The sequence below is a fragment of the Asterias amurensis genome, chromosome 5 (assembly GCF_032118995.1).
Source record: "Asterias amurensis chromosome 5, ASM3211899v1".
In the NCBI taxonomy this organism is placed as follows: Eukaryota; Metazoa; Echinodermata; class Asteroidea; order Forcipulatida; family Asteriidae; genus Asterias; species Asterias amurensis.
The window spans coordinates 7,068,360-7,079,113 of NC_092652.1; the positions used below are offsets into that span (position 1 = coordinate 7,068,360).

The following is a 10,754-nucleotide window of genomic DNA, read 5'->3' on the forward strand; positions in this document are numbered from 1 at the left end:
ACTATGTAAATTTAATAATTAGTACACTAAACTGTACGTACCTAGTGTACCTCCATCCTTTATCCTTCACCTTTTGTATGGTATAGCTATGGCCAGGAACTGCATTCTATTGGTAATTACTCGAAATATCTATTAGCATAAAACCTTACTTGGTAACGAGTAATGGGGAGAGGTTGATGGTATAAAACATTGTGAGAAACGGCTCCCTCTGAAGTGACGTAGTTTTCGAGAAAGAAGTAATTTTCCACGAATTTGATTTCAAGACCTCAAGTTTAGAATTTGAGGTCTCGAAATCAAGCATCTGAAAGCACACAACTATGTGTGACAAGGGTGTTTTTTCTTTCATAGTTATCTCGCAACTCCGATGACCAATCGAGCTCAATTTTTCACAGGTTTGCTATTTAATGCATATGATGAAATACACCAAGTGAGAAGACTGGATTTTGACAATTACCAATAGTGTCTGTCCACTGTCTTTAAAAGGAAAATGGCACCTTGAAAGGCCTTTTCTCTTTGTAAAGGGCAAGGAAATTGTCAATTTCAAATTGGAAAGTTTCAATTAGGCGATGAGGCGGCTGACTGGTGCCTGGAGATCACTATACAAATCTTTCAATGATGCATCCCGGATTTTTCTTTCCCATCATTTTACTTTGAGAAATTCTTCATGTGAGTACATTCTGCATCTTGGCTGTAATTTTTAAATCTGGCAAAAAAATAGAATGCGAGGGTGACTTCCATTCAAAAGATCATTACATTTCCTGCTTTGACTTAAGAGAGAAGCTGTGGGTGGGGTCAACCAAGAACTCATCAAGAAGCAGGGGGAGACCTACTCCTAGAACTATGAGGTTTGTTCCGCCATGGAGGAAGAAATCCGCTTAGCAGAACGAATCTCATAGTTCCAGGAGTAGGGGAGACCAGTACACAATACAAGTTAGTTTTACTACTCTTCCCTATGTAGTTGGCACTATATTATATGTCATGGGGTAGACCCAGTAATTTGGATGCTGTACTCCTTCCTAGAGAAATTTGTCATTATCGGTCGTTCGATTTGTCATTATCGGTAGTACCACCGATAGTTACAAATTTTGAAAGAAGGAGTACAGTGCCCAAGTAGTTTGATGGGGGAAAGTTTCTTTATGGCGCCACCACTTATTCATTCGATATGAAATAATATAGTATCTAATTTACCTCAATGAGATATCCCTTTTTGTAAAACTGAGTGAAAAAGTGGTGGCGCCATACGGAAAGTTATCCATTTGTTTGTTTGTTTGTTTGAATGATCTTCCCATCAAGGGAACTCGGCAAACTCCAACAAAAGGATACATGTGTATATAAACACCATTCCAAGCTGGCAACAGCCAATCTCTCTCATACAAACATGGTTTAACGTCTATGATTATGAATTAAACAAATCAAGAAACTGTGATTCAGTAACTAGCTAGATGACAATAGTGAAATCAGCGGTTAGCTGGGGGATTTCGAAACTTTCACTCCGTCTTCGCAGGGAAAAAAATGTATTTATGGGCTGCGGGATATTCTGCAATTGTACCCCAGTCTCTCCTCAAGAAGACCCCAGTTACTTTAACTATCTTGGGGCTCATGTCATGGGGCTGTACTCTTTTTTTTCTTTTCGAAATTTTTGACATTTGTCTTTAACATCGGTCGTACTTAATTGACATAAAATTATTTCGAGAGAAAAAGGAGAACAGGCTAGTAATAGTATAATAACTAAGTAAGCTACTCGTCTGTTCAGAACCCATGTCATGCTTAAAACCATGCCATAAAATTGTTTTGATTTTAGTTTTATGGAGTGTTATTTTTTACAAAAATAAATTTCAGACGCCCGGTTTGATCAAATTTGATTGAATTTGTTGAAAGACTTTGAAATACATTTAAAAAAACATTTAATCATGCATATGGGAGATCATGCTGTTCAATTTAAATCAAAATAGTAACTCATTATAATTTGTTCTTTTATTAAAGTTGTGCAATGCATTTTATTTAGGAAACAATGTCAACAATTAAAAAGTTTTGGATGATAATTTCAAAGCTTTGAAATTCTTCAAAATATTACTTTATGAAAGCAGCTTCAAGTTCGAACAGATGAATTTTTTTTTTTATTAACTTACCATTCAGATTCATTGTGTAAACTTTACTTACAAGTCTTTAACAAAAATTCTGAACTTTTGTGAAGGTGTTTGAAAAAATTGTCACGTAAACATGCACTATATTATGTGTTGGAATTAATCTTTTTGTTTTTCTTAATAAAACAGGTGGGTTGTCTAGCCGTTGGTTGGGTTGGCCAATCAAATCTCCTCTCTCATCATATCACCTCGCCCTCTCTTCACTTTCTCCATTTTTATTTTTGTGAATTTCTACCATTTGAAAATAATTTTTAAAAGGAGCAAATTGAAAAAATATAAGAGTTAGACATAAAGACATAAAATTGTATATTAAATATATTTATTGAATAATAGTTATTAGGTCTGACCACACAGTGTTTACTGTTAACACAAAATGTAGTATTTTCCACTGACAGAGGGCATGTTTGCCCGAGCAGACACCTTATACCGGCTTTCTCAAAGAGCGAGTTCTTAGTGTATTTGGCGCATAATTAGGACAGGCTAATACAAGTTGTGCCCCCCTTATTGGTAATTGTACATCTCAATCAGATTTATTTTATTCCTGTTTGAATTTTTGACTCTTTGAAAATGCAATGGCTGACGATGGTCAGAAAAGGAGACAAATTCTCATTCCCGAAAGGGAGTGTCTGGTGAATGTAAAAGATATTATAGGGGAACTAGACCAAAACCAAGTTGGAAGAGGCAAAAGAAGGCAATTGTGGTGGATTTTTCTGATAGCATAGGGGAAGCAGTACTGTTTCGCCGGGAATGTGTATTTTCCTTGGGATGGCTAGAACACAAAATTTGTGATGGGGAATATTTAGTGAATTCAATTGCCCCAGGAGGGGGTGATGGCTGTAAGTTCACAATTATTGCTGATCACCGTCCCATGTTACTCAGTGATCTTGTAGTAGGAGACTTAGTAAGGGGGGCACAAGTCATGTTTACCTGGTCCAGTGTCCGAGGCGAGTTCCTTGAGTTGAGACCAGCTGTGTTTCTTTGCAAAGAACAAGACCATGTATGGGTAAAACCACATGGTGTCCATGCATTAAGTACTGAACTTGATGAAATTTGCATCTGCCCATATGATGACATTGTTTTCGAAGAATCGGGAGAGGATATTGCACAGGGTGATATCAATGTCGTCAGCATGATTGTGAGGAAGTACGAGGAAGCAATCAAAAAAAAAAGCTGGTCTTTGAAAAAACGAAAAAGCAGTTATTGCAAACCCATCTGCAAAAACGTGCAATGGATGTAATTGGTTGCTTAACTTGGACTCACAATTTGAGGAAGCCCTTGGATCAATATCTTAACTTAAAACTGCTCTGTTCCAAAGTAACCAAAATAAAGATCAACATTCAGCCCGCATAAGAACCCTCTTGGAATTAATAGCAGCACAAAAGACATGCTTAATCAAAACCAACACAAAATAATGTCCCATAACCTAGATATTGCAGCATTTCGCCATGCTGTGCAATCTGCTGATAACGAAAAAGAAGGATTACTGAAATCCATCCAAATGAATAGGGAGAAGTGGGAGAAGGCCGAGAAGGAGAGGGATGAGCTCGCCCAACAGGTGGAACAGCTTAAACAACAAAACAGCCAGCTGGAAGCTCAGAACCTCACGCTCCAAAATAAGCAACGGATACAGCTGGAGCAGAGGCCAAGCACATCTGCTGGCCACCCTATCCTTGTAGCTAGAGCAGCTGGAGCCAAAACAAAACCAACCACCTTTGTCCCGCTGAAACTCCCCCAGACCCCTAGTTCATCAGCAACGCCAAAGACCCTAGCTGCACGGGCTAAAGAACTCATGAAGGTAAACATTTGCCATAGGATTTAATTAATGTTTCTTTGATGTTCAAGTATCTTGTACAGTTAAACACTTGTACCAAAAAAGATCGTAAAAACTGTCAACATAGTTAAATATAATGTGTCAAGGCAGTGGGATGAGACACAATCACCAAACTGACAACAAGATGAGGAAAGGAAGATGTCATTGATGAATGCATCTACATTAACAAAATGAACACCAATCGCTTATTGTATTTTATTTTATTTCAATGGATGTGGCAGATGACAGAGAAGATATCCTCGAAGGAAGATCCGAAACAAGAAGATCTAGTTGCTACTCTTGCTTCCTTCTTCAGGAAATACCCGTCACTGGCAACTGAGGCGTGTCAGACGACTGATATTTCCCAGCACAAAGGTACATTATAGTTGAGTGATATGATTTATTGTTAAAGCCAATTAAGTATTATTGTAACATTTAAACCTAAATGAAGAACCTTGTAAATACAAGAAAAAAAGCTATCCACTGTTAGATTTGAACCTAGAAGGTTCTTGCTTTCTTTGAGAAGGATTCTGCCAGGTTGGAAGTGGAGGGTCATGAACATTTGTAGAAATTAGTTGTTTCACTTCCAAGAAGACCAACAAAAGTTGGACATTAAAACAACATTTTATGGTTGTATTGTCATCTAGTTTATGAATTGAAACATGCTTAACCCTTTCATTAACCTGAGAGTATAAGTTTATATGGCTGTTCTAAAAAGTAAAAACAAATCATTTTATTACAGAACTGACACCAGGAGAGACTCTGGACTTGAAACTGCTCCTTCGGTTGACGATGCGGAAGTTTCAGCAACTTCGGACATTCTTCAGCAACCATGGACTCAAGATTTTTTCCAGTGACCGTGGCATGTACAGGGAACTCAAAGGTCAGTTTATACTCATCAATGCAGAGAAGACTTTGGGATGGCAAAAAAGGGAGGTCAATTGTCAATATTGAAATGAATGTACCAGCAGGGAGGCAACGCACCTCCTAGCTAAAGTATGTGTAGTCCATCATTGGAACAAGCCCAACAGGCACATGCATGGCGAAGACTGCTAGTCGACTGCTCCACAGTCCACCAATGATGAATATGATTATGATGAATAAATGGTTACTTCTTTAATAAAACTTTTCTTAGGACGCCGTGACACTTCCGAGCAGGTCATCGAGTATGGTGCAACTACACAAGACAGTGAGCGCCACAACACCATCCACAACCATGACAACTCCATTCGTGCGTGTCAGGGATCTCTCTTCTCACATAGAAGCACTCATCAATGGACAAACTGAAAGAGGGGCCATCTGGGAAAACGACAAATTTATCGGGGAAATTTGGCTAAATACTGGTAAGTTTGGCATTGAATACAACCGAATCATTGTTAATTCCAAAGGTAAAAAGGTTCAAAGCATACTATAAATCAATATTTATGGTCCAGCTGAGTTAACTGAAATAAAATATTTCAACCATCAAACTTTAAAATTGAACGGGCATATTCCTTGAACTACCCATTTCACATTTAAATCACAATTTTTTTGATCAAATAAGCATAGAATTAGGCAACTTGGACTCGGCCTTGTTTTGGGTGACTTTCACACACAAAATTTAATAAAACTAAAGAATTACATCTTATTCTTATGATGTGTATGTGCAACTGTCAAACTTTTGAGATTTTAATGCCAGCTCTTTAAACCAAATACATGTACAGTATATTAAATTCACTGATGACTTGCTATTTAGTTGTTCTTTGCTTTGTTTTCCTCTAGGGGGATAAAGGAGGTCCGAGCACTAAGTTGGCAGTCCAGGTCTGCAACTTCACTGACTCCAACTCAGCCGACAAGACAGACCTAATCGCTATGTACCAGGCCACAGACACCTATACCAAACCATGGAGGTGACCAAGACTTCAACAAAATTCGCAAGTAAGAGTAGGGGAGGGAAATCAAATTTGTCGTGTTTTTCTAGTCGGAGACTACGAATTTTTAACTAAGGTAACAGGCCATATGGGGCCAAATTCGATGTACCCTTGCCTTTGGTGTTACCTACCCCTCAAAGCCCTCTCACCATCTGGAAAAGTCCACTCTCCAAAAGTAAGGGACGGCAGTGGTGATGGCTTTGTGGACAACCCGGACTGGTACGAGAATCATAAACCAGAGGATCTTGTCCAGGATCTGTCAGATAACCAGGCAGATCCAAGGAACGGGGGTAACACCAAGGCAAATGGCCAATTTCACCATTCCATTGCCCAGCAACCATTACTGCCAATAATCCATGACCTTCTTCACATAGCTCCACCCGTACTCCATATAATGTTAGGCCTAGTAGTAAGATTCTATCGCAACATTGAGAATATATGTAAAAAACTTGATCAGGGAAACCTCGGGGAAACAAATAATGACTTGAATGATAGATGGCAGCATGTCTCCATCGAGGCGGAGGAGAGCGAGAGAGAGTATACGGAAGCGTTGGCAGGTTTGAAGTACGAGGAGAGGCTTTTGCTAGGATTCAAGAGGGTAAGAACGGGAAGAAGAGCAAGAGGTGAAAGTGACCCGTGTGCCTTCCCTGCATGTGCTGTAGCAGTAATGGAAGGGTTTATTGAAGGAGATGTTGAATGGGTTCAGTGTGATGTGTGTGGTGGTGTGGATGATGACAGTGGATGGTTTCATAAAGATTGTGTGGGAATGAAGGGTGTAGATTTCACAAATGAGAGATATGAATGTCCGGTATGTAAAGGTGAAGTTCAGAATGCTGCAGATGCTGTGCAGCAACAGGAACTAATTGTAACGAGACACAAAGAAATGGTAAAAGACTTGAAGAAAGATAAAGAAAGTACAAAAGCCAAGCTAGACAAGGTGTTCAAGGAAGTCAGTGCACAAATGGGTCCACGGGAGAGGAGACTTGGCGACATTCTAGAAAATAAGTTGAAAGTTAAGAAACAGGCCTATCACTCCCAGTGCTTCGTAGAAAATCATTGTAAGACTATCCTGGATCAGTCTGACAAGCTGATTGAAGCACTGGGAGGGTGTGAAGAGCAGGAAAGTTACAGAGAACTGTTTGCTAAATTAAGGGCCATATTTAATTTGACAGGGAAGGGCGTTTTTTTGTCTTTCACAGAGGTCGAAGACTTATGCGTGAAGTGCTGGGAGTTGGGCTCATGGTTTCCGCAGACTTTTCCAAATGAGCGGATTCCACCCAAATTGCACTTCCTCCTATGCCATGTTCCTGAGTGTGCCCTGTTGTGGAACACTGTGGGTCTACTCAGTGAACATGGCATAGAGAGTCTGCATGCCCAACTCAATGCAGATGAAGTGATGAACGCATCTTTGCCTCTGTGAGAGATGAAACAACAAGGTCTACACTACACCACGGTCAAGGAATGTTGGCAGATAACAAACAGCAAAGACCGTCAGACGCAGTTGAAGACAAGAAGGTTGCAAGGGGAGATATAAGGTGGTAGAGGGTATCAGAAAATGCCAAAAGTGCCAAAAAGAAGATAAATAAGCTTTTATATTTATTTTTTATATCATATTTATAAGCATTTCATCTCATAGGAGTTTATTCCCGCTTTCATAACAAACAGATTTAAGTGGACAAATTGCCAGTTTGTTTTCCACATATTGTATTTGATTGCTTAAATGCCATTGCTTTCAAATCAAAGATGCGATTAACGTACTTAACAGTTAAGAGCATTTACTTTTGCCAGATAATTTTCTAAGGTGGCACTATTTGTGCATTTTGTAAACAATGAGTAGTTATTCCATTGCCATATAACTACTATTTTATGGGTGGCACTATTTGTGCATTTTGTAAACAATAAGTAGTTATTCCATTGCCATATAACTACTATTTTACGGGTGGCACTATGTGTGCAGTTTTGTCAACAAGGAGTAGCTACTCCATTGCCAAAGGATTTTTTAAGGTGCAATGTTTGTGTATTTTTGTAAACAAGGAGTCCATTGCCATAATTATTATTGTACGGGTGGCACTATTTGTGCATTTTTGTAAACAAGGAGTACATGTTCTATTGCCATATAATTTCAATTTTATGGGTGGCACTATTTGTGCAGTTTTATAAACAAGTAGTTATTCCATTGCCATATAACTACTATTTTACGGGTGGCACTATGTGTGCAGTTTTGTCAACAAGGAGTAGTTACTCCATTGCCAAAGGATTTTTTAAGGTGACTGTTTTTGTGTATTTTTTTAAACAAGGAGTCTATTGCCATAATTATTATTGTACGGGTGGCACTATTCGTGCATTTTTTTTTTAAACAAGGAGTAGTTATTTTATTGCCATAACTCCTATTTTACGGGTGGCACTATTTGTGCAGTTTAGTTTGTGAACAAGTATTAACTCCATTGCCATAGGATTTTTTATAAAGTAGCATTATGTGTGAATTTCTGTATAACTCAGGGAGTGTTCACTCCAACATTGCCAAATAATGTTAAAGTTGCATGTGATTTTTACATGTATTTTTAAACTCGGAGGTTTGAAGGTTGAGATTGCCAGTATTTTACTTTAACATCGATAACTTTGTGGAGTGTGAAACTCTGAAAATGCCAAAGATCAGTTTTACATAATTTCAGTTTGCATGTGATTATTACATGTACTTTTAAACATCAGTGTTTGCATTCAGAGATTGCCAGTATTTAACTTTAATATCAATAACTTTGGAGAGTGAAACTCTGAAAATGCCAAAGATCAGTTGTACATATCTTCAGTTTGCATGTGATATTTACATGTACTTTTAAACTCGGTGTTTGAGGTTCTGAGATTGCCAGTATTCTACTTTTATATTGATAACTTTGGAGTGAAACTTTGAAACTGCCAAAGATCTGTTTAACATAAATTTTGATGCCATTTTTTTTCACATTTAGTTAAACTCAAGTGCAGTATTTAAATGTTCCAGAAAAAAAACATGATTCGTAGTCTACTACTATATTTGTAACACAGTGTTAAGTGCTTTATAAATGTTATTTATTTGTCAAGACCTTTGAAAATTTTCTTGTAAACTGATAAATGTCAGTTAATGGAAACAGCTTCATGTATTCATGTTATTTATTTGTTAAAACCTTTGAAACCTTTCTTGAAACTGATAAATGTCAGTTAATGAAACCAGCTTTGTGTATTCATGTTATTTATTTGTTAAGACCTTTAAAACCTTTCTTGTAAACTGATGAATGTCAGTTAATGGAACCAGCTTTTTGTATTCAGCTTAACTGTATTTTGATGTGTAAATGTGTTTTCAAATTTGTTCATCTCAACAAATAAAATCGTGAAGAAGTAACATAAAACAATCCTGAATGTTTTGCTTTTTATTGCATTGTTAAATTATCGACTATCTTTTAACTTTAAATATTTACATTGAAATACAATTACAAGTTTGTCTCAAAGTACAAAATATATAATCAATAGTACCGAGACACAAATATTACTGATCTTGGTTGGAACTGAAACCATCTGAAACTATATATGTATAGATGTTTAATGGGTAATGTCACAATTATTCCAATAGATGACTTTTCAGATTCTGAACAGTTTACTGATTAAATAACACTCACATTCTAGACCTATAACACACTGGGAAGTTGAACTATTAGTTTTTTTAAATAAACTAAGATGCAGTCTTTTTTTGGAAAACTGTGGGAAAACTTACTGAGAAAATAGAATTAGCTGTTGCAAACAACTTACCAACCAAATGGACCGAGAGTAAAAATGCAAAAAATAGTTAATAGCCTGACGTTTCGGGGAGGTGGGGTAAACAGTAATTTATTAGTGAATGAGGCTCAGGCTAAAAGGCTATGGGGAAAAAGGAGAAGGCAAAACAAAAGGTTTATTAATAATAACAAGTTCTTATATAGCGCATTTCACAATAAACTGTATCAATGCGCTTTTTTTACATTAGTCCCCTGGTCATTGGGCCAATAAACATCCCTTTAATCTTTCTCAGCACTGGGTAAACATTCTCTTTGTAAAACCTGTGTAAAATAGCACCCGGGTCTCTCCAAGTCCAAGCATCAACAGAGTCAGAAATCTAACTCGATAGGTTGTTGTAGTATTGTCAATTGGGATAACTTTCCGTATGGCGCCACCACTTTTTCACTCATTTTTACAAAAAGGGATATATCAATCAGGTAAATTAGATACTATATTATTTTATTTCGAATGAAAAAGTGGTGGCGCCATACGGAAACTTTTCCGTAAATTGAGATGAATTAATAAGAAAACTTATCCCTGGCTGGTACTTTGGCCATGGTGATGAACGTCGTGTTGTGCAACTGAGGAGAGTCATAAGTCACTTACCGTCTGACCGTGTCGCTCTGCTATGATGCCCTCCACAATCCAAGGTTTCGGTTAGGGTGTTGGGTGCTCTCTGCTGGTGGCTGAAGCGACAAACCGCAAGCAAACACTCAACAGCAAAAACAACACACACAAAGGAGCAAGTACCACTCACACTACACGCATGCACACGAAGTTGTAATCAGTTTTTGGAGAATCGAGATTATACGACCAATTCCATGGATCAGTTTAGGAGCAGGCTGAGTTCCACTGACTGCTGATCCTACGTAGGACATGACATATGGTTGACGTTTTTTACTTAAAACAAAACTATCCAAATCATTCACGCAACCAACGGGTCGAAAAGTTTCAGGTTCAACCAGGACGAGCGAGCCAGCTAGCGCCAAACTTAATATAACCATAAAAACTTCCTCGATGCTCAAAATAATACAATGTATAACAACAAACTTTCCCGGATATCCGGCCAATCATCCACGAGCTAGCAGCAGCCGGCCGGATGTGTGT

The 10,754-nt window shown here is 37.9% G+C and overlaps 1 protein-coding gene across 2 annotated transcripts in view; it reads right to left on the bottom strand.

Annotated features, from left to right (window-relative positions):
- Positions 1-10,722, bottom strand: part of LOC139937187 (transient receptor potential cation channel subfamily M member 5-like) — a 56,114-nt gene extending 45,392 nt beyond the window's left edge. The window contains exon 1 of one of the 2 annotated variants that reach the window (XM_071932248.1): positions 10,254-10,722. The gene's annotated coding sequence lies outside the window, so the exon portion shown is untranslated. Of the gene's footprint in view, positions 1-41; positions 162-10,253 lie in introns of those variants that run through there. The other variant, XM_071932249.1, reaches the window with a different exon arrangement.
- Between the last annotated feature and the right edge of the window lie 32 nt (positions 10,723-10,754).